Genomic DNA, 24,566 nt, shown 5'->3' on the forward strand with positions numbered 1-24,566 from the left:
ATAAATTTTTTCTGTTTATTTATATAGATATATATAATTTTATCTTAGAAACATAGAAAGTACTTAAGAATAAGTTCTTTTTCAATTTCATCAGTGGTGGAAAATAGCTTGCTCTGTTGTTACAGACATTGATAAGAAAATATAACCATTCTCTCAGGGAGGAATATGTCAGATAATTTTTTGCTAAGGTTTCACTACATTATTCTATTATAAGTTAATCTTTCTCCTTTTGTGATTAACTCTGGGGAGGGGGTGGAAATGATGTTTCATTGAGTGAGACTTCAACCTGAAAAATAGAAAATTCTTATATAATAATAAAATTTCCCTGCCATAAGATAGAAAGTAAAAATCAGTAATAATTGAGAAAAAATTTCTATAATTACTAGAAAAGATTGAATATAAGTATTTTGTACATCTAGTAGAAAATTACATAATGTAATAGTCTCATTGCTTTCAGCATTAAGTTGGAAAAGGTTTTTTTCTCAGAAACATATTTAAATGATACTAATTCAAATGCTCTTAACAAATGCTGAAACATGCATCTTAGATATTTTTTTAATTTTTCATATAATGTGTATATAATATACATACACACAAATTGGCAGAGACAGCCTTAAAATTTGAAGAAATAGACTTTTACTTAGCATTTTTTAACCATTTATCATTTTTCAGAAATGACACTGTCTTCTTCAGCAAGCATGTATTAGTTGCCTCTTCACTGCCATTTCATGGTTAGATGCTTGACATACAGTGAGGTTTGTTGCAGGAAAGTTAATTAACAAGCACATTTACCAAATTATCACAACCTTGAGAGTACCCTCTGTGATTCTTCCTACATCATGGAGGCAATCACTCTCTCAAATTTTATGTTCATCTTTCACTTGTTTCTCTTTACATTTTATCACATATTTATCTGCTAAAACATATTGCTTAATTTTTCTATTATTGGGTTTTAAATATTTCAAATGTTTTGTGACTTAAGTTTTCATTGAAATATGTTTTAAAGATTCAGCCATGTGTGTAAGTCAGATGGATTTCAATCATTTTCACTGCTGAATAGCAGTTCATTGTATGAATAAGTTATATTCATTCATTCTCCTCTGATGGATATTTACACAGGTTTCCATGTTTAGTTCTTAAGAACACTTATGAAGTCTCATTCTTCTAGCACATGTGTGCAAAAATGTAACTGATGGCGAATTGGGTATGTGCATGTACAGTTTCTCTAATATATGCAGCAAAGGCTACTGGTTATCACACCACCTTTGGTTCTAAGGTTGCTGACTTTCAAGTCACCTGAAAATCTGGAGAGAGGAAGATGGTCTTGGTCAAGTTACAATGCCCCCAACACTGCTCTTGTTTACCAAGGTTCAGCAATTTTTCTTGAATAAAGTTTCTTCAAATAGTTGCAAGGCTTCAATCATTTTTCAGTGTTATGAAAAACGTTATTTTGACTATTTGACAATGGTTTCATTACTCTTATGGAGGGATGGATTTATGGAGCTCCTCACTCCTCGGTCCTGAAAGGCCTGTCACTCATGGTTTTGGTTGGTTTTACATGCTCACCACTGAAATTGAGAACTTTCATGTGTTTTTGTGTCATTCTTATTTCCTTCTTGGTAAATTTCTTCCTCAGTAGATTATTTGTATATTTACCCATCTTTAATTTGGTGTTTCAGCTTGCTATTTGAATTGATTTTGAAGAGTTCTTGTCATCTTCTGGACACTAATCCTTTCTGGATTATATATATTTTAAAAATTTTCCCAGTTTATGGCTTTTGTTACCAAGTGCAATATGACATCTTTTGAAGAATAGTAGTTACTTATTTTCTTAATTTTAAATGTACCTATTTTTCAATTTAATTTGATAGATAATATTTTTAAAAATTAGTTTATTTTTGCATGGTTTAGAAATCCTTGCATATTCCAAAGGCAGCATGGGGGAAGAGCAGAAAATCCATCTCAGACCATGCAATAATAACTAGAAATCTGCTGCTCCTGGGAGAGATGAAGGAAACTTTCTATCACATAAGATCATTTAACAATAAAAAGGCATAGGTTTGTTTTCATGTGGAACGGGCAGTTATGCTGAGGAAATTAAATCACTGAGGCCCTGTCACACTGGACATGCATGTCTGAGGCTGGCAGAGGAAACAAAGAAATCCTCGATGCACCCAACATGAATCAAGTAACAAGCAACATGATGTGCAAAATGCAGAGAGAAACCCCTTTCCTCTTAAAAAGGTACAAAAATGCAGAGAGACGCCCCCACCTTGTCAAAGACATGCATGGTCTGTTGAAAGCAAAGGGTGAAGCAGGAGCACTAGGAAAACCCTCTGGCATGCCAGGAATTCACTGCTAAAGACATTTGAAATCTTTGGTGTACACAATGTAAATATTCAGCATGGAAACCCAAACCCAGTTTAATTAAAAACTGGTTTGTCCCAATACCTTTTGCCAACAGCATGACAGAAGAGATATCCTTGCTTCAAGGCATAAATACTATTTGCCTTAGTCATTACTATTCTTTTACAAGATTTAGCATTCAACCAAATTTATAAAGCACCCAAAATATATAGGAATATAGGCCCCATTATCAAAAGATAAAGAATCAATAAAACCAGACATGGAGATTCCCAAATGTTGGAACTTACAGACAGGGATTTAAAAATAAATATGTGCGAGCATTTAATAGAAAAGATGGCTAATACCCATAAGGAAATAGGAAATTTCTTCAAAGAGATTGAAACTATAAAAGTTAAATAAAATACTAAAAATGGAAATCACAATATCAGGAATGAACAATAAATTAACAGAATCATGAGCAGAGCGGATACAGCAAAGGGAAGAAGTGATGAACATGAAGTAGGGCTATTGAAATTAACCAAACTGAAGCACAAAGAGAGAAGGAAACAAGGTAAAATGGAACAGAGCAGCCAGGAATGTGGGGCAATATAAATACCTTAACATATATACCTGGAGTCCAAGAAGAAATGGTTGAGAGGTAATTAACAAAGGACAACAAACCACAGATTTTATAGTCTCAGAGAATCCCAAGCAGGATAAAATAAAATAAATATCACACTTAAACACATTATAGTATAACTGCTGAAAACCAAAGATAAAGTAAACACCTGGATGGCATCTAGAGAATAAAGAAACATCATGTACAAAGGAGCAAAGGCAAAAATGAAAGCAGACATTTTATTACAAATAATACGAGATAGAAGACAACAGAGCAACATTTTTAAATACTTTAAAAAATTGTCAACTCCATATCCACCAAAAATATTAGTAGATGTTGAAAGCAAAATAAATACTTTTTCAGAGAAACACAAGTTAAGATAATTTGTTGCCAGCAGTTTTATGCACAAGAAATGTTAAATGAATTTCATTAGAAAGAAGGACTGTGATACTAGAGGTCTGTTTGAATCTAGACAAAGAAGTGAAGATCATTTATAACGGTAAAGTGAGGGTTAATATCAAAAATATTTATTTAAAAACATTTTAAAAGATAATTGAATATCTAGAACAAAAATAAAAAGTATTGTGAGGATATAACATGTAGAAGTAAAATATATGGGGAGCAGATGTAGCTCAAGTGGTTGAGTGCCTGCTTCCCATGTATGAGGTCTGGGGTTCGATCCCCACTACCTCTTAAAAACAAAACAAACAAACAAACAAGAAAACCAACTCTCATTGGGGTCCTGGATTCAATCTCCTGTACCTTCTAAAAAAAAGGAAGTGATATACGTGAAAAAATACCACAAGGATGAGAAAGAGGAAATGTAATATACTGTTTAGCATTCTTACACTGTACATATGTGGCAAAATCTTATTTAAAGATAAATTAAAGATGCAACTTAACTAAAAGTGTTATAACTAAGAATCTAATAGTGGATATAAAATTAAATATCATATAATTCTCTATTAAGCCTAAAGAAAACTGTAAAAGAAGAAAAAGGAAGAGATAGGATAAACAGGAAACAAACAACATGGCAGAGTGAAACCCAATTATATCAATAACACAATTAAATGGAAATTATTTAAACACCCTAATTAAATTTATGACTAAATGATTTTCTGAGTCAAAAGCAAGATCCAAATATGTTATTATAAGAGATAAACTTTTATTATAAAATACAATTCAAAATAAAAGACTGAAAGTATTTATACCATGCAATACTAATCTTGAGATGGAGGGTCTAAATTAATATTAGACAAATTAGACTATCCAATAAAAGCTAGCTAAAGATAATTCATAATTATAAAAGGGGCAATTCAGAAGAAGGCAAACCAATCTTAAATGCATATTTGGGGAGTAGATATGGCTCAAGCAGTTGAGCACCTGCTTCCCACATGGGAAGTCCCAGATTCAGTTCACAGTGCCTCCTAAAAATAAACAAACAACAAGCAAACAAACAAAAACGCCAATTCAGAGGAGCCAATGTGGTACAGTGGTTGAGTGCTGGCTTCCCACATACAAGATCCCAGGCTCATTCACTGGCCCCAGTACAATTTTTTTTTTTAACAATGTATATGTGAGCTTCAAAATTTCACACTAATCAAATTGAACCTCAATACACCTGACAGAAAATGCTTCATCAGATGTTTTATTCAACTCTATAATATTTTCCATATTTTTATAAATCAAATTATATTTATGTTTTAATAAAGAAATTAAAAAGGCAAAACAAAAAAGTTGTATCAAATACACAGCAACAATATCAACCACTACAACAAATGTATAAGGTACTGAGTTTCCTAGGGCTGCTGTAACAAATATCATAAAGCTACAGAAATTTATTGTCTGGAGACAATGTATTATTCTGGAGGCTAGAAATCAAAATCAGGGTGTCAGCAGGGTCACAATCCCAAATCCAAAGATAAGAATTCTTTTTTCCCCTCTTCTTAGCTTCTTGTGTTTCCTGGCAATCCTTGGCAATCTGTGTCATTCCTTGGCTTGTGGCTGCCATACTTAAACTCTGCCTCCTTTATCACACAGCTGCCTTCTCTAGTGTTGGTCTGTGCTGTGTCCAAGTTTCCCTCTTCTTACGAGGGCACCGTCTTATTGGATGAGACCCACCATTATTCAGTTTGACCTCATTTTAACTCATCACATTTAAGTGCCATTTAATATATTGTATATATTGTTTGAGAGTGTAAGAAATCCATGAAGTAAAATTAATTCGCTAGTTGTTGCTGTGGTTGTTTAATAAGGAAGATCTTAATGCTTTCTGGAGAAACTGGGACACTAGAAAATAAGTGCTATTAATGTTAACACATATTTCCATTAGCCTGTGATGAAACCTGATTCAAATAAACTTTAAAACTGTTTTCTCTCTCCTCCAGATAGCATAAACCAGAAAGTATTCACAAATGATCTAGTTAGTAGTGATAAAATTTATATTAATAAGAGGTAGACATTCCTGAATGCCAACTATGTACCAGATGTTTTTTTAAGTGGGCAAAAAAAACAGATATACCCTCATGGAACTTACACTGTGGGAGGAGACAGTAAATACATAAAACACATGTATCCCAAAGTATGTCTGAAGGTGTTAAGAACTATGGAGAAAATTGAAGCAGGAAAAGGCAGAGGAAGTGCAGAGGTGGGGAAAGGGTGAATTTTAAATGGGGTGGTCAGAAAAGGCATCCCTGAGAAAGAGACATTCAAGCAATGATTTGAAGCTGGTAAAGGTGTGTGCCAAAAGGGATCCTGGGAGAAGAGCATCCATCCAGGGTGAAGAGACAGAGCGAAAGGCCCTGGGACTGGAGCCTGCCTGGTGTGTTTGAGAAATACCAAGAGGTCACTATAGATGGACCAAGAAGAGCGAGCAGAGAGAACAGAAGTAGGAATGAAATCAGAGAGAGGGGACACAGATTGCTTTTATTCTAAGTGAGAGAGGATGCCATTGAGGGATTTAGTTAAGGGTTGATATTAATATAAACTGATTAAAATTGTAACAGTATTATACTGCATGTGGTGGAAGATAGACTGAAGTTGGGCAAGGCTGAAGCAGGAAGAAAAGTCAGGAGACTATCACAATAATCCAGATTATCCAAGGCACCATGATTTTTGGATTTTGAAAGAACAGACAGGATTTACTTCCAAAAGCCATGTAGAACTCAGAGAAGGGGAAGAGTCAAAGGAGACTACAATGTTTTGGGGATCCTGAAAAACAAAGTTGCCGTTCTTCCACTCTGAGACGGAAAAGACTGCAGGTGGAGCAGGTTTGGGGCCAAGTTCATGGCTTCACATTAATTTTCAGCATGAGATTTTTATATGAGCTTGGGGTTCAGGAGAAGAAGTATGGGCTAAAGATTAAAATGTCAGAAAAATATATACTTCTTAAGGTCATTAAAGCAGTGAGAGTAAATAAAAAATAAAAGAGCCAGTGCTTGAGTTGTGGCATTTTCCAGTATTATGAGGTCAGGAGAAAGAAAAACTAAGAGAGTAGAATAGGGAAATGGACTTTGGCCCAGTGGTTAGGGCGTCCGTCTACCACATGGGAGGTCCGCGGTTCAAGCCCCGGGCCTCCTTGACCCGTGTGGAGCTGGCCATGCGCAGTGCTGATGCGCGCAAGGAGTGCCATGCCACACAGGGGTGTCCCCCGCGTAGGGAAGCCCCACGCGCAAGGAGTACACCTGTAAGGAGAGCCGCCCAGCGAGAAGGAGGGAGCAGCCTGCCCAGGAATGGCGCCGCCCACACTTCCCGTGCCGCTGACGACAACAGAAGCGGACAAAGAAACAAGACGCAGCAAAAAGACACAGAAAACAGACAACTGGGGGAGGGGAGGAGAATTAAATAAATAAAAATAAATCTAAAATAAAAGAAAAAAAAGAAAGAATAAAGTAGAGTGAATTATATTCTGGAAATGCAGGAAATGTTTCAATAAGGGAAGGATCACCAACTCTGTCAGATGCTGCTGATAGATAAAGATGTGGACCAAGAACTGACTACTAGAGTTAATAATACAGACATGACCTTGACAAGAGAAGTTGGGTTATGGGGGAAGTATGAGCTAAAGCTTATTTTAATGGGCCAAAGGGACAAATTAGAGAGGAATTGGAAACTGTAAGTACAGAGAGCTTCCAAGAGTTTTGCTATAAAAACAAGAGAGAAATGGGACAGCTGTTACAGAGCTATGTGGATCAAGAGATTTGTTTGGTTTTTAAAAGGATAGGAGAAATAACAGTATGTTATATATGCCAATGAGAATGATCAAGTACAGAGAAGGTGACTACATGAGCCATGTCCTTGAAAGGTGGATTAAAATAAGCTCTAGTATATGAGTAGAGAAGGTGGCTTCCAATGTAGCCCAGACAGTCCATCCATAGTAATGGAAGGGAAGGTCGACAATAGGATGCTTGTTGATGATTAGTGTGTAGATGTGGTGGAGGGAGCTGGAGAAAGATTTCTGTTTGCTTCAGTTTTCTCCATGATGAAGGAATCACAGATATTAACTGAGAGTGAAGATGGGGAGAATGAATTAGAAGTTTGAAGAAAGAGGAGAAAGAATACAATACTTTCCTAAGAGAAAAGAGTGAATAGACTAGGAATGTCTAGTTGTTGCTAGACAGCTCTAAAGGTCCACTTAAAGTTAGAAGTCATTTAGTTTAAGTGAGATTGGTGATTATGGCAATAATGTTTTTCTCCTACTCAAGCTAACGTTTGGATACAGGGAGAACACAACAGAAGAAGGAAGAGATTTTGAGCATATGAAGGGAGTAGGTTTAAAGTTTGACTGTGAAATATAAGCTTGGTAAGGAGGGAAGTGAGTACATGATTGAAACTTGGGAAAATGAAATTTTGATAGGATCAATAGATTGCATATTCCATTGGGTGTAAAGGATTATTGGGGTCAAGATACAAGGGAGTGAAAATTGGAAAGATGGGAGAAAATGGTTTTATCAGAGAGCAGGTGCTTGAATTTGAGGTGGTAGTGGATTTACAGTGATTGGTGATGACAAGTCCTAAGGGATGAACATATTTGCTGATCTTTGGCTTGATTGTAATTTTTAAGTAATTATATTCAACAATATCTATCCTGTTGTACTACTTAGAATAACATTATAGTTCAGTTATTTATCATTTTGCTTAGTTTTTGGACATAGTTTATATGTTAGATAGGTATTTTACTGTGTTAAAATATTCAGCACTCTTTAACCTTACAAAATACTATTTTCCTTTATGAAATAAGTAAATAAAAGTTGATTGTAAAATGTTATATTTGCTAAGGTATGGCTAACTTTCAACAACAAAAAAGACTCAAAAGAGATCGACTTAAAGAACAAAGGCTGGCGGTGGACTTGGCCTAGTGGTTAGGGCGTCTGTCTACCACATGGGAAGTCCACGCTTCAAACCCAGGGCCTCCTTGACCCGTGTGGAGCTGGCCCATGCAGTACTGATGCGGGCATGGAGTGCCCTGCCAAGCAGGGGTGTCCCCCGTGTAGGGGAGCCCTACGCACAAGGAGTGCGCCCCGTAAGGAGAGCCGCCCAGCGTGAAAGAAAGTGAAGCCTGCCCGGGAATGGCGCCGCACACACGGAGAGCTGACACAACAAGATGACACAACAAAAAGAAACATAGATTCCTGTGCTTCTGACAGCAACAGAAGCAGACAAAGAAGACGCAGCAAATAGTCACAGAGAACAGACAACCGGGGTGGGGGTGGGGGAAGGGGAGAGAAATAAATAAATCTTTAAAAAAAAAAAAAAAGAACAAAGGCAATTTCTTTCTCATGTCAAAATCTGAGTTGCATCTACTAGGCTGCCCAGAAGCTCTCAGGGACCCAGTTTCCTTCCAAGTTCTTGCTTCTCCATCCTCCAGGGCAGGGTTATTAGAGTTTTTTTCTGTGCGATGGACCTCTTTGGTATCTGGGGAAGACTATGACCCCTGTCTAGAAATAATATTTAATTAATTCATAAAATAAAATGCATCTGATTAAAAAGGAAGGCAATTACATTTAAAAACATTATCAAACTATAAAATACATGTTTCTTTATTAACACTTTAAATGGCAAGTATCAGTGGTGGGTCAAAATACCAATAATTTTGAAGTAATTATGAACTAGCAAATATATTAAGACATTTCTATGATTTGAAAACATCTGTGTTTTCTATATTTTGACAAAGCCATGGGTTTTATTAATATTCCCACGGTTTGTTGTCTACATTCACGGTGGAAGAAAACCCTAAATTAATAAAAATGAAGATAAGATTTTTCACCATCCAAGTTTCATGAACACATTGAATTCTATTCAGTGATAGCCCTTGGGTTAAGAGTTCCTTCTCTAGAGCACTGCTGTCATCTTCATGCTCAAATCTCAGTGGAAGGGAGAAGAGAATGTGGTGGTCTGTAAACCTAAGCCTAGAAGTTAGCAAAAAGCACTTTCATTCCTTTCAATTAAAGATAAATTAATCACATGACCTCTCCCAACTGCAAGGGATTCAAAGAAACATAGATCAGTCATGCACCAACAAAGAAGAGGGAAGGACAGAACTGGATGAGAATAAGCAGATTTGTCACAAAGTCCACATCCCCATATTCCCCGCTTCCCTCTGGCCTTCCCTTACATGTGCTGTTTGTTTTATTTATTTATTTTTAATGCCAATTTGCTTGCAAAGATGTGACTTCTGAGTAGTCCCTTAGTCTCCTAGAAAATCTTCTAATATTAGTATTTAAGAAGATGTTTCACTTCAAGATGCAGTAATTGTATGAAGATCTTTGAGAACCTACAATACAAAAAAAATGTTTGATAAATTATTCAGAAATAGGAATAAGGCAAGTTTATTTTCTCTGCTCTAGTGTATTGTCTGAATAGTCTATTTTTCTTATATTTCATTAAATAATTTGTAAAATATCTGTGCCATTTGCCAAATTTGACATTAACATATATGCATTAAATAGCTTTAAAATGTATTTCTTTCATATATATTAACTCTTTTTTTGCTTTTGATTCTAAGGCAATTTGTTATTCTCTTCCCATACAAATTAGTAGATAACAAAATAATCTTGCAACTATAAACTCTCTTTCTAACATTTCCTGCAGGAGAAGTATCAATTTTGTGCTAGGAAGACAGCTATCAATCAGATTATTCTACTGTAATAGCTCTGCTATGACCAGTGAGACCCCAAGAATTATGCCTTTGGGAAATTAGAGCTTTTGAGGGGGAAATCTATTTTTGTGACTTTATATTTATCAGAGCTTTTCAACTTAAAAATATTAGCTATCAGAACTTTATCTAACTTGTAATAACTTCAACTAAAGGGAATACAAATGATGAGGAAACGAGCTACTAATACAGGGAAAAGATCACTCAGGAAATCGGTGACATGGGATTGATTTGCTGGAGGCCCATCCTAACTTTGCCCAGGACAGAGGTGTGTAAATCAATGTTTATTTTAATGGATTTATAGTCCCTCTTTATGAACCATGATCTTCTTACTTAATAGACAATGATGAATGTTTTGTCTTGTCTTTATAAATGGCATGGTTTCTCCTAGATCTGTTTAGTATTTATCATTATATCATGATGTTGCATCAATGTTTCTTTTTTCTTTTTTAAGATTTATTTATTTATTTATTTCTCTCCCCTCCCCACCCCACCCCGGTTATCTGTTCTCTTTGTCTATTTGCTGTGTCTTCTTTGTCCGCTTCTGTTATTGTCAGAGGCCCGGGAATCTGTTTCTTTTGGTTGTGTCATCTTGTTGTGTCAGCTCTCCATGTGTGTGGCACCATTCCTGGGCAGGCTGGACTTTCTTCCGCGCTGGGTGGCTCTCCTTACAGGGCACACTCCTTGCGCATGGGGCTCCCGTAGGCGGGGGACACCCCTGCGTGGCACGGCACTCCTTGTGCACATCAGCACTGCGCATGGGCCAGCTCCACACGGGTGAAGGAGGCCCAGGATTTGAACCGCAGACCTCCCATGTGGTAGACGGACGCCCTAACCACTGGGCCAAGTCTGCTGCCCACATCAATGTTTCTGACATTTTTGGGAACCACTCTGGAAACTTACTAAAACCTTTTTCTTAACAAAAATCTCTTTCCTCCTCCCAGAAAACATGTACAAAAATAAACACACATTTTGCATAACATTTTGAGGTGTCTACTGATAGCCTAATACTCTTCTAGAGTCATCCTTAGAGTTCTGTTCAGTAACTGTTTAAAACTCTGCTTCTACATTTTTCATGTAATAGCAAAGGAAGATGTGTGGTAAGACCATTTTTCTACAAGTCAGATGTATAACAGATAAATTTTTTCATTATTTTGGTCTTCTCTCCAGCAAAGTAATTTTGGTTATAATTTTTTGTTCATTCTTATAAATATACATTAACTGTATTCCTTCACTATAATTTAGTTAATTCTTATCAGTCCTACCTAATGGAAGAAAGTAATATTGTGGATTATGTGAATCATAAATTATTCCAAAGGCATATAGTCAGTTGTTTACATACCTTTGTTTGAAGTAATTTGCATTCTTAAAAAATATTTTAATTACTTTTAATATTAAATTGTGTGCATTTTTCAGCACATATTACCTGAGAAAACACAGAAGTCCAGAAATGTGCATCGTGATTGAAGAAATTTCTCATATACGCTGTAATGATGAGTGGGAATTTTCTGGTTTTCCCAGAATTAGTGACTAGAACCCAAACCTGAGAACAAAGATGTACTAAGCATTTCACTTTTTAAAGAAATATTCCCTAAAAAGGGTCATAATCGTCCCCCCAGGATTTAGGGCATGATTAGAAATAGCCCTAAAAAGGCAGCAGAATGGTTAATAGCACAGGTTCTATATTGAGTCTACCCAGGTTCAAATCTTGGCTTCACCATGTGACTAGCCTGAGGAAGTCACTTAACCTTTCTGGCCTTCAGTTTCTGCATGAGCAAAATGGGGAAAATAATAACTACTAACATAGTGCTTTCAATGGTTATATTTAGCATGTAGTAAATGCTCAATCATGCTTGTATCCAGCATTTAGAAAGCATTTAATATTTCCCTGCTACAGTGTCTTCATTTTAAAATATATACTTCACAGTGTTATTATAAAGATTAAGTGCCAAATAGATGTAGATGAATAGAAGAATGCTGGGCCTTGATAAATAATCAGTAACATATTATCTTGTTATTATTTTGTTATATTATATACATTTTGTTATGTTATTTGTTGTCAGCAACCATTCCCCCAAGTATATATGTATTCAAGGAAAGGACTGGGGAGTAGACGAGAAACATGCAAAATCATGAGTGTGGTCAGCCATATGGAAAGTGCATTCTCTGATGAGGATAATTCCCAAAGCCAAGTAAAGAAGATGCTCCATTAGAATCACTAAGTGACTAAAGCTCCCTGTGCCAAGGACAGGGACTCCATTCCCTTGTTGCATTCCAGCTAGTTTAGCAACAAATTTTCTAACTTGCCCCTATGTCTCACCTAAAAAGAGATACCAATACAAGATAAAGTGTAGGACAGGAGAATGGTGTCATGCAGCTGCTTTGTATCTGACCATTTTGTCATGGCCAGGAGGCATAAATTTCTAGTGAGTTCCTTGAAGCAATGAAGAAAATATTGAGGTTTAAGTTCTTTTTCCTATTTCACTTAAGAGAACTACCTCCAGGTGAGTGCACTCCAGCAATAAGAGGCAGAAACCAAGGGGAAGTGAAAGAGGGAGAGCCAGAACCAATGAACCCTCTCAGAGAAGTAAGAACTGACAAGCCTTGAAGAAATACCACCACCAGAATTCATGTGAGGAAGCCAAAATCTTGGATGTGTTAAGGGCATGTCTGTAAATGTGGGGGGAGGGGGGGTGTCTTACAACCGCAGTCAGTTAAGTAAAAGGAAAAAGGACACTTGTTTTCTTTGTCCCAACAGGCTAGAGAGTCAAGACCTTGACCTTGTCCTCCCCTTGTTTTTCATTCCCACTCCTCACAGTTTCCCTCCCAATTGACTCCATTTATTTTTCCACTTCAGAAAATTAGAATCCCAGACTTAAAGTCTGTTAACAGTAGCAAAAGAAAGTAGATTTTTAAATCAAGTTTGAAATTGAACAGAATTGAGTTCTGTAACGAAAAATGATGGAAAATTATGGAATCATCCACTATGTCATTAAGGACCAAAATATTAACATTCAACAGAAGATAACATAAGGCATGATTGAAGAAATATAGAATCATTTCATGATAAATTACAAGGAATTGCAATGGCTAAAAAACGTTATACATAGATATTCTAGAATTGGGTGAGCTAAAAATTAAGATATTCTGCAGTATAAGTATAAACTATCTTTATGAATTCCTCAACAAAAAATTCCTAGATGGAGTTCTGGGAAGATGGTGTCAGAATAGGCAGGTAGAGCTCAACTCTCTCACAAAAACAATGTAGAAAGGGCCAAAAGCTGTCTGAGGGGCCTGCTTTTGGGGGTCAGCAGACCAGGACAGTGTTGTGCAACCCCCAGGTGGGTGAAGGACAGAGAGAAGAAGAACCCAAAACAGCAAGAGTGAGTTAATAACCCCCCACAGCAGAGAGGGAAGGGTTCTCATCCCCCACTCTCAAAATAATAAGCCTAGATAAAACTCCTGGCTCACTGCAGCCAGCTGAGAGGGGAACAGATGACTTCTTCCTGGTCAGTCATTACAATGGAAGAGGAAGGGCCTGTCAGAGCTCAGATCATGGTTTCTCTTCAGTGAATTTGGCCAGCAGAGCCTGCTTTGACTCTTGATTCTGGTCAGACCATAAAGACAGGAAAGGGGAGGTTGAAAGAATCACCTCCATGGAAAGGTTCAATAAAAAGTTCTATCTGCTTGCCAGCCAGGACATTACAAAGAGAAAAACTGCCTTTATATCTCTATTTAGCCCTAACTCCTGGGAGAAAAGCAGTGCCCCATTAGTGACTCCCTGGCCTAATTTTGATAACTTAAACTGGGCAATTTAAGAGTCAGAATAAGTTGAATCAAAAATCAAAGAGGGAAGTAGCTGTGGCTCAATCAGTTGGGCTCCCGTCTACCATATGGAAAGCATTGGGTTCACATCCCAGGGCCCCCTTGTGAAGGCAAGCTGGCCCATGCACCATGGAAAGCTAATGGCCTGTGCACTGCGTAGAGCTGGTGAAGCAAGATGACACAACAAAGGGAGACAAACAGAATCAGAAAAAAATGCACAGTGAATGAACACAGAAAAGAGACAGCAAAGAATGGAACAAGTCTCAAAGGGGAAATAAATAAATAAATCTTTTTTTAAAAATCAAAGAAGATGGGACCAGATGTAGCTCAGTGGTTGAGTGCCTGCCTCCCATACAGGATCTTGGGTTCAAACCCAAGTATCCTAAAAAAAAAAAAGTAACTGTCCAACTTCGCAATAAAAATGAAATAGAAATAACCCAGTAATTAAATGTAACTGTAGTGTGGAGTTTTAAAAAAATCAAAGAAAACTAGGAAGAGAGAGAAATTGATCATCAGAGTAAATTCACCAACATATTCAGATGTCTGAACATCAGCAAAAATTTGCAAGATATACTAGGGAACAGGAAGAAATGACCCAACCAAAGGAACAAACCAAATATCCTGACAAAATACAGATTTAAAACAACTAATCAAAGATAGTAACAAAAATCACCTAAATCAATTCAAAGAATTGAAGGAAAATGTGGCTAAAGAGAAAAAGGATATGAAAAAACACTGGGTAAGCATAAAGAACAATTTGAAATCCTGCAAATAAAAGTAACAGAGCTTATGGGAAGGAAAGACACAATGGATAAAATAAAAAATACATTAGAGACTATGGACTATGAGTAACAGCAATACTCTAATATTCATGCACCTATGCCAAAGATTTACTGTGTTGATAATGGGGAAGTATGGAAAAAGTGTGCCAATTGTACACTATAGACCATGTTTGGTGGTAATAGTCTGATGATATTATCTTATAATCTGTAACAAATGTTCCACCATGGTGTGGTGTGTTGATGAAGGGGTATTGTATGGGAATTCTACACATGTGCATGATTGTTTTGTTACAACTTTTGTAATAAAAATATATTTAAAAAGTAATAATAGGGTAGGTTGGGGGGAGGGAAATGCACCAATGTAAGATATGGATTACAGTTAGTAGTAAGTTTTTGACAATATTCGTTCATAATTTGCACCAAATATCTTACAACAATGCAAGGTGCTAGTGGTTGGTTGATGTATGGAACCCCTGTATGATATTACGTGTGTTTGTTTTGTAAATCATAACTTTTATTATACACTTGTTTATGTATATTCATGGATGAATGATATACTTCAATAAATTTTTTTAAAGAAAACAATACATTAAAGGAACCTAACAGAAGATCTGAATTGCTCGAAGAGAGAATTAGTGCTGTCAAAGACTGAACATCTGAACTGAAAAAGATAGGAGGTCAGAAAGAGAAAAGAATGGAAAAAATGGAGCAGGTTCCCAGGGAATTGAATGACAAAGTGAAATGCACAAACATATGTGTTATCAGTGTCCCAGAAGGAGAAGAAAAATGGAAAAATGACAAGAAAAAAAAGAATATTTGAGGAAATAATGACCACAAACTTTTCAAACCTTATAAAAGGCATTAATATCAATATACAGGAAGGATAACACACCCAAACCAGAATAAATCTGAATAGACCTACACTGAGATACCTACTATTCAGAATGAAAAATTTCAGAGATAAAGAAGATTCTGAAAGAAACAAGAGAAAAGTAAAGCATCACATATGAGGGAACCTCAGGAAGATTAAGTGCCAACATCTCCTCTTCTGAAAGAGAAGAAAGAGGTATGGTGTACTTAAGGTACTGAAAGAGAAAAACTGCTGCCAAGAATCCTGTATCTGGCAAAACAGTCTTTCAAAAATGAGGGTGAGTTTAAAGTCTTCACAGACAAACAAAAACTGAGAGAGTATGTTACAAAAAGACCAGGATTACAAGAGATATTAAAGGGAGTATCTCTTGTAAACAAGGGCAAGAGATTTGGAGAAGAGTGTAGAAATTAAGATTATTAGGAGGGGTAAACTAAAGGATAAAAAGACAGACAAAAGAACAAGATGACACAGAGAGCCAAAGGACAAACCGGATGAACTAAGTAATGCTTTAGAGTAATAACACAGAATGTTAATGGCTTGAACTCTCCAATCAAAATACATGGAATGATAGAATGGATAAAAAATATGAGCCATCTATATGCTGTCTTCAAAAGACTCCCCTCAGTCATAATGACACAACCAGGTTGAAAGTGAAAGGTTGGAAAAAGACATTCCATGCAAATAGTAACAAAAGAGAACTGGAGTAGAAATACTTATATCAGACAAAATAGACTTTAAATGCAAAGCTGTTATAAGGGATGAAGAAGGTCATTATATATTAATAAAATGGGCAATTCACCAAGAAGAAGTAATTATAATAAATATGCATCTAATCTGGGAGCCCTAAATTATATGAGGTACGCACTGGAAAACTGAGGGGAGAAATAGAGGGCTCTACAGTAATAGTTGGAAACCTCAAAACTCTCAGTATTGGATAGAATATCCTAATAGAGGGAAAACAAAGAGACAGAGAGTTTGAATACTATGATAAATGAACTAGAACTAACAGACATTCATAGAGCATTATACCCCAAAACATCAGGATATACATAATTTTCATTCTCTCATGGACGAACGAAATGAGAGCACAACATATCAAAACCTATAGGAAACCACAAAGACAGTGCTAGGAGGAAAATTTATAGCACTTAATGTTTATATTTTTAAAAAAAGAAAGAGTTAAAATTTGAGCTCTGTAAATGGGGAAGAACAAGGAAAAGAAAGCAAACTAATCCTTAACCAGCTGAAGGAAAGAAATAGTAAAGATCAAAGAATAAATGAAACTGAGAACAAAACAACAATGGAGATAATCAACCAAACCAAAAGCTGTTTCTTTGAGATTAACAAAATCAGTGAACCCTTAGCTAGAGCGACAAAGAGAAAAAGAGAGAAGATGAAAATAAAATCAGAAGTGAGAGTGGGGACATTATCACTGACCCCATAGAAACAAGAGAGACCATAAGAGGATACTATGAACAACAGTATGCCAAAAAAACTAGACAATGTATTCAAGATAGACAAAGTCCTAGAAACACACAAACAACCTACACTGACTTCAGAAGATATAGAAGACCTCAACAAACCAATCACATCTGAAGAGATTTAAACAGTCATCAAAAATATCCCAAAGATGAAAAGCTCAGGACCAGATGTTTTCATAGGTGAAAGATATCTAATACCAATCTCGCTCAAGCTTTCTAAAGTGTTGAATACAAACAAAGGCTACCATTCTATGAAGCCAACATCACCCTAATACCAAAACCAGATAAAGATACTATGAAAAAAGAAAATCACAGGCCAATATCTCTAATGAATAAAGATGCAAAAATACTTGTAAACCAAATCCAAAAGCACATTAAAAGAATTATATATAACAATCAAGTGCCTTTATCCAGGTATGCAAGGGTGGTTCAAAACAAGAAAATGAATTAGTATAATAAACCATATTAATAAACTAAGAAGAAAAATCACTGATCCTCTTGATTTATGAAGAAAAGGCATCTGAAAAAATACAGCATCCTTTCTTGATTTAAAAAACTCCAAAAGATAGGAATAGAAGGATGCTTTCCGATATTGTAAAACGTATATATGAAAAGCCTACAGCTAGTATTGTACTCAAAGGTGAAAGAGTTAAACCTTCCCTGCTGTGATCAGGAATAAGACAAGGATGCTTACTGACACCACTGTTATTCAATATTGTGTTAGAAGTTCTCGCTAGAGCAAATATGCTAGACAAATAAAAGGCACCCAAATAGGAAAGGAAGAAGGAAAACTTGCACTATTCACTGATAATATGATCCTGTAGCTAGAAAATCCTGAAAAATCCACAACAAAGCTACTAGAACTAATAGATGAGTTCAGCATAGTTGTGGGATATAAGATTAATATGCAAAAATCAATAGCATTCATGTGTTGGTGAAGGGTCGTTGTATGGGAATTCTAGCATGTGCATGATCGTTTTGTAAGTTCACAACTTCTGTAGTAAAAATATTTTTAAAAATCAATAGTTTCTGTACACTACTGATATGCAATCTGAGGAGGAAATCAGGAAAAAGAAGTCTATAACAGTGACTAAAAGAATCAAATATTTAGGAACAAACTTAAACTTAGCCAAGGACATAAAGGATCTGTATTCAGAAAACTATAAAACATTGCTAAAAGAAACCAAAGAAGACTTAATAAATGGAAGGACATTCCGTGTTCACGGACTGGATGACTAAACATCATTAAGATGTCAGTTCTGGGCTCCCTTCAGCCCCACCGCCCCGGCGTGGGCCAGCGTCGCCGAGGAGCAGACCCCCTGCGCAGGCCTGTGGAAGCGCGCGGGCCCGGCGCCCTGCTCACCGCGCGCCCTGCTCACCGCGCGCCCTGCTCACCGCGCGCCCTGCTCACCGCGCGCCCTGCTCACCGCGCGCCCTGCTCACCGCGCGCCCTGCTCACCGCGCGCCCTGCTCACCGCGCGCCCTGCTCACCGCGCGCCCTGCTCACCGCGCGCCCCGCCCCGCCCTCCGCACGTGGTCGCTCCGAGCCGGCTCTCTGCGGCCTCCGTCGGCCGCTGGAGGCTGTGGGGCCCGGGTTCCCGCCCCTCAGAAAAAGGCGTTTCTGGCTGTGGAGAAGCAAAGTAGCAGCAGCACAGCCAGCCAAGGCGGTGTCAAACGCTCACTGTCGCAGCAGCCTGTGGTGGATACAGCCACGGCAAGAGCAGGCAAAGGAGCTGGTGAAGTCAGGAGCCATCAGTGCCATCAAGGCCGAGACCAAGAACTCGGGCTTCAAACGTTCTCGAACCCTAGAGGGATTATTAAAGGACCCCGAGAAGGGACCAGTCCCCACTTTCCAGCCATTCCAGAGGAGTGTATCTGCCGACGATGATCTACAGGGTCATCCAGACGTCCCCAGAAGAAATCTCTGTCTGCGAGCTTTGTGTCTTCCAGCGACCGGCTTCGGGAACTGGGGCCAGCTGGGGAAGAGGCAGAGGGCCCAGGGGTTGGGGGTGGCCCCCCACGAAGCTTTGACTGGGGCTGTGAAGAACCTGGCAGTGCCCGCTCTTCAGCCTCCCCTCCCCGAAGCCGCCGCCGAGACCGCAGTCATGAGTGGAACCTGGACAGAGACAGAGATCGGGAGCGAGAACAAGACCGAGAGCGGGAGCGAGAACGAGATCGAGACCGTGAGCGGGACAGAGACCAGAGACCGGGACAGGGGCCGGGAAGGGAGCGAGACCGAGAGGGTCCTTTCCGCAGGTGGGACTCGTTCCCTGAACGCCGGCCCCTCGAAAGGGGAATACCCTGTATGTGAATGGAGAAGACATGATGCCCACCCTCCTCCGTGGGGCCTTCTCTCCCTTTGGAAACATCATTGATATCTCCATGGACCCACCCAGAAACTGTGCCTTCCTTACCTGTGAAAAGATGGAGTCAGCAGATCAGGCCGTAGCTGAGCTCAACGGGACCCAGGTGGAGTCTGTTCAGCTCAAAGTCAGCATTGCCTGCAACAGCCCATGCTGGACGCCGCCACCCGGAAGTCTGTCTGGGGCCCCCTCGCTGTCCAGAATAGCCCTAAGGGTTGCCACCGGCACAAGAGGACGCAGATTATCTACATGTCATGTACATTATGACATGTACAAGGAAAATCTTGTGGATGGCTTCTAGAGAGCAGAGTTGGATTCTTGGGCCTCATGTGCCCCATTGCTGGTCTCAGTAAAATACTGAGGTGGAAGCGCTCAAAAAAAAAAAAAAGATGTCAATTCTACCCAACTGATTCATAGCTTCGATGCAATCCCAATAAAAATCACAATAGCCTTTTTTGCAGAAATGGAAAAGCTAATTGTCAAATTTGTTTGGATGGGTAAGGAGCCCCAAATAGACAAAAATGTCTTTAAAAAGACCAAAGTTAGAGGACTCTCACTTCCTGACCTTAAAGCATATTCTTTAGCCACAGTGGTAAAAATAGCACGGTACTGGGATAAAGACAGGTTGACCAATGAAACTGCATCTAGAACTCAGAAATATACCCTCACATCTACAGTCAATGATTTTTGACCAGGCTGAGGATCCCTCCCAGCTGGTTCAGAACAGTCTATTCAACAAATGGTGCTGGGAGAATAGGATATCCATATCCAAAAGAATGAAAAAGGATTCCTATTTCACACCGTAAACAAAAATTAACTCAAAATGGATCAAAGACCTAAATATAAAAGCATCAACCATAAAGCTCCTAGAAGAAAATGTAGGAAAATATATTCAAGATCTTGTGGTAGGTGGTGTTTTCTTAAACCTTATACCCAAAATACAAACAACAAAAGAAAAAAATAGATAAATGGAACCTCCTCAAGATTAAACACTTTTTTTTTTTTTTAAAGATTTATTTAGTTAGTTAGTTAGTTTCCCCCCCTCCCCTGGTTGTCTGTTCTTGGTGTCTATTTGCTGCGTCTTGTTTCTTTGTCCGCTTCTGTTGTCGTCAGCGGCACGGGAAGTGTGGGCGGCGCCATTCCTGGGCAGGCTGTACTTTCTTTCACGCTGGGCAGCTCTCCTTACAGGGCGCACTCCTTGCGCGTGGGGCTCCCCCACGCGGGGGACACCCTTGCGTGGCACGGCACTCCTTGCGCGCATCAGCACTGTGCATGGGCCAGCTCCACACGGGTCAAGGAGGCCCGGGGAAGATTAAACACTTTTGTACCTCAAAGGACTTTGTCAAAGGGTGAATAGGCAACCAATTCAATGTGAAAAAATATTTTGCAATCACATATCTGATAAGGGTTTACTTTCTGCAGCATAAGAAGAAATGTAGTTGTAAAGCATATGACAACATGGATGAACCTAGGAACATTATGTTTAGTGAGGCAATTCAAACACAAAAGTACAAAAACTGTATGATTGCGCTAGTGTGAACTAAATATATTGTGTAAACTCGTGGAGTTAATAATTAGAATATAGGTTACCAGAAAATTGAATGAGGGTAGAGAATGGAAAGCTTCGGGTCAATCTGTGCAGAATTGGTAAAAAGATTGTTAAGTTTTGGAAATTAATAGAAATGGTGAAAGCATAGGATAGTGGTTGTAACTAGCAGTGCTTTTATATGGGTATGACAGTGGTGGAAAGGGAAAGTCTGAGAACACGTATATTACTAGAAGGAAAGCTTAAAAATGTACATGGGACTTTACACAGTGAAACATGTGAAATATGAAAATGGGTAATAGTGCATGTATAAGACTGTTTTTACAAAATATAAATACAAATAAACTAGAGAGACAACAGTAGCAGCTATGTGCTGCAGGGGAAGCATAGAGATTGAGAGGTAATGAGATTTTTGTTGCTGTTTGTCTTTTATTTATTATTATTACTATCGGAATAATGTAAATCCTCTAATAATGATTGAAGTGATGAATGCACAGCTATGTGATTATACCAAATACCATTGATTGTACATTTTGGATGGATTTATGCTTTTTTAATAAGAATCGATAAAATTGATTTGTTAAAAAAAATACCTAGATGTGATTTCGAAGGACAATACACCACAACTTAAAAATCTATTGCATTTTCTTTTACATAAATAGAATATAATTAGCTATTCCAACATAGAGATTATCTGGAAAAAGATATATCTTACTAGTGCAGAAATCACATTATCAATCTCTTATTTTGGAAATACTCAAATATGGCCACAATTTCTCTTTACTTTTTATTCTACACCAGTGTATTGTTGATAGAGTATCTTGCCTGGGAAGAAAAATTAACAACATTTGCATTTTCTTTGATATTGGTGAATCCATTCACTTTGTTCAATGTGACTGAACTATTTGGCATTTTAACAGAATTTAATCCCTAGAAGGTAATTTGTCTTCAGAAATAATGTGTTTATTGGGTTACTACTGCTATGGTACTTGATTCTGGTAGAATCTCAATGAAAGTCAAAAAGGAAAATGGTGTGACAGTATCATCCAGTACATCTTAAAGACTTTTTAAAATCAACATTTATTGAGTATCTCCATTTGCCAGGATTTTTAAAGACTATATCACACACCATTTTTTTAAAATGTGTTATATATTGCCAGCAAATATCTGTTTTGATTGAGCAATATTGTGATTGATTCTGCCACTTTAAATTTTCATCAGTAGCAGACAATTGCAAAAACAGGATTAACCAGAACCAAGAAAATGCTCAAGAAGGTCTCTGGAGGTCCTTGGCAGTTCAGTGATTCATTGAACTCAATTCCAGTACCTCCTCAGGCTGTAGTCGGCTAACCAAAATGAATTTAATTTGGTAAGTAAACATTTACCTCAGAATTCAAGAAACACATTTCCCCCTGAAAGCTGCAAAAGTCTTGTAGTCAAAATTTGGGAATAAGGAGAGCCCAGAGAACATAATTCAATTTTCTTCATGGTTTTCCTAAATATTCAGCTAGTATTAAAAAGCATGATGGATATTAATAAAGCATAAATCCATCCAAAGTGTACAATCAGTGGCAGGTTTGGAGGGAGCATGCAGTTATATATGACTTATCTTGACATCTCAGATTATTATAAAGATCAGTGTAGCACATGGCATATGGATGCAGCATGGGTCAGGTGGGGTATAGCTGGCATATATTTATGAGCATCCCTAGGGCTCTATCTGTATTACATGTTTTTACATTAACTATTAAATTTAACCCCCTAAATCACTTTTGAGGTGACAAGATACTGTCATGGATGAGTAATCCAAGATGCTTGGTTAAGCAATTTCATAAAATTACAAAGCTAGAAAGTGATAGAAAGAAGCAAGTATTTGAGCCTAGATCTAACTCCAAAATCCATGTTCTTTACCACTATGCAATGCTGAATAAGCAGATGATAGAAATTTCTAAATCAATAAAGATTTGGGGCTCTCAAGTAACTCTTGCTCACGATTACTGCACCCTTCTCTTAAAAGTTGAAGTTCTTCAAAGCTTTTCTTAGACCGTTTTTGCCTGTTGCTTCATTCTTTCTGGGCATCAAAAACTTTGGCTTCAAATACATCCTGATGCAATGTCTTTCAAATTTATATATCTACTTCGAATTTCTCTTCTGAGATCTGAACCTGGTTGATGACCAACTGTCTGCATGATATATGCTTTAGGATATTTCTAAGACATCTTAATAAAACCAAAGTAATATTCTCCCTCCTTTCCAGTCTTTGCCCTAGACTACCCTTTACCTCATTGAATGACACCATCATTCACCTAGCTGTGCAACCCAGAAATATAATTGGCATTCTTGACTCCTCATACCTTCTCGGTTTTAACATCAATTCCTTCCCTCCGTCCTGTGGTTTTACCCATTCTAGGGGTAAAATTTAAAATACTTAACAAATAGTAAGACATACACATGACTAGTCACAATGAGAACAGAAGTCTGGGGGCCTCCTGCTGTTCTAGGTATTAGATATATAAATCTAACTATTTAATTGCAAAATCATGAAGATGTTCAGGGAGTTCTAATAAATGATCAAGGTAATAGGGTGATATTCTGAAGGCTCGGGAGAACAGCTCCTTACTAATCAGTGAGGAGGTATTACAATATTTTAATAACTGGTAAAACTTCAAAATGTGTACAGGCACAGACATAACAAACTTTAAGTACAAAAATGTTATGTGATTACAGGAGGCCTCTGTATATTAATAAAAGGTGCAATCCACCAGGAAGAAACAACAGTCATAAATATCTATGCATCTAACCAGGGTGCCTCAAAACACTTGAGGCAAACTCTGGAAAAGCTGAAGGGAAAAATAGACATCGCTACAATAATAGTTGGAAACTTCAACACACCACTCACATAATTAGATAGAACAACTAGAGATAAGATGAACATGGAAATAGAAGACTTGAACACCATGATGAGTGAGCTAGACCTAACAGACACATACAGAATGCTGCATCCCAAATCAGTGAGTTATACATTCTTCTCAAGTGCTCATGGATCTTTCTCCAGGATAGACCATATGTTAGGTCACAAAGCAGGTCTCAATAAATATAAAAAAGATTGAACTTAAAGAAAGCACCTTCTCAGATCATAATGGAATAAAACTGGAAATCAGTAATAGACGGGAAAGAGGTAAAATCACAAATGTGTGGAGGCTGAACAACACACTCCTAAATAATCAGTGGTTCAAAGAAATTTTAAGTAAAATTCACGAATATATTGAGATGAATGATAACAAGAGCACAACTTATCAAAACTTATGTGATACAGCAAGGCAGTGCTGAAAGGGAAATTTATACCCCTAAACACCTATATTAAAAAAGAAGAAAGGGTTAAACTCAAAGATCTAACTGAACAATTGAATAAACTAGAAAAAGAACAGAAAACCCTTCCCAAGGCAAGCAGAAGGAAAGAAATAATAAAGATTAGAGCAGAAATAAATGAAATTGAGAACAAAAAACAATAGATAAAATCAACAAAACCAAAAGCTGGTTCTTTGAGAATATCAATAAAATTGGCAAACTTACTTAGACT

At 37.6% G+C, this 24,566-nt stretch overlaps 1 pseudogene; it reads left to right on the top strand.

Moving 5' to 3' along the window:
• Window positions 1–19,741, top strand: part of LOC101425779 (negative elongation factor E pseudogene) — a 127,165-nt pseudogene extending 107,424 nt beyond the window's left edge.
• Window positions 19,742–24,566: the final 4,825 nt, after the last annotated feature.

The sequence above is a fragment of the Dasypus novemcinctus genome, chromosome 5, assembly GCF_030445035.2.
Source record: "Dasypus novemcinctus isolate mDasNov1 chromosome 5, mDasNov1.1.hap2, whole genome shotgun sequence".
In the NCBI taxonomy this organism is placed as follows: domain Eukaryota; kingdom Metazoa; phylum Chordata; class Mammalia; order Cingulata; family Dasypodidae; genus Dasypus; species Dasypus novemcinctus.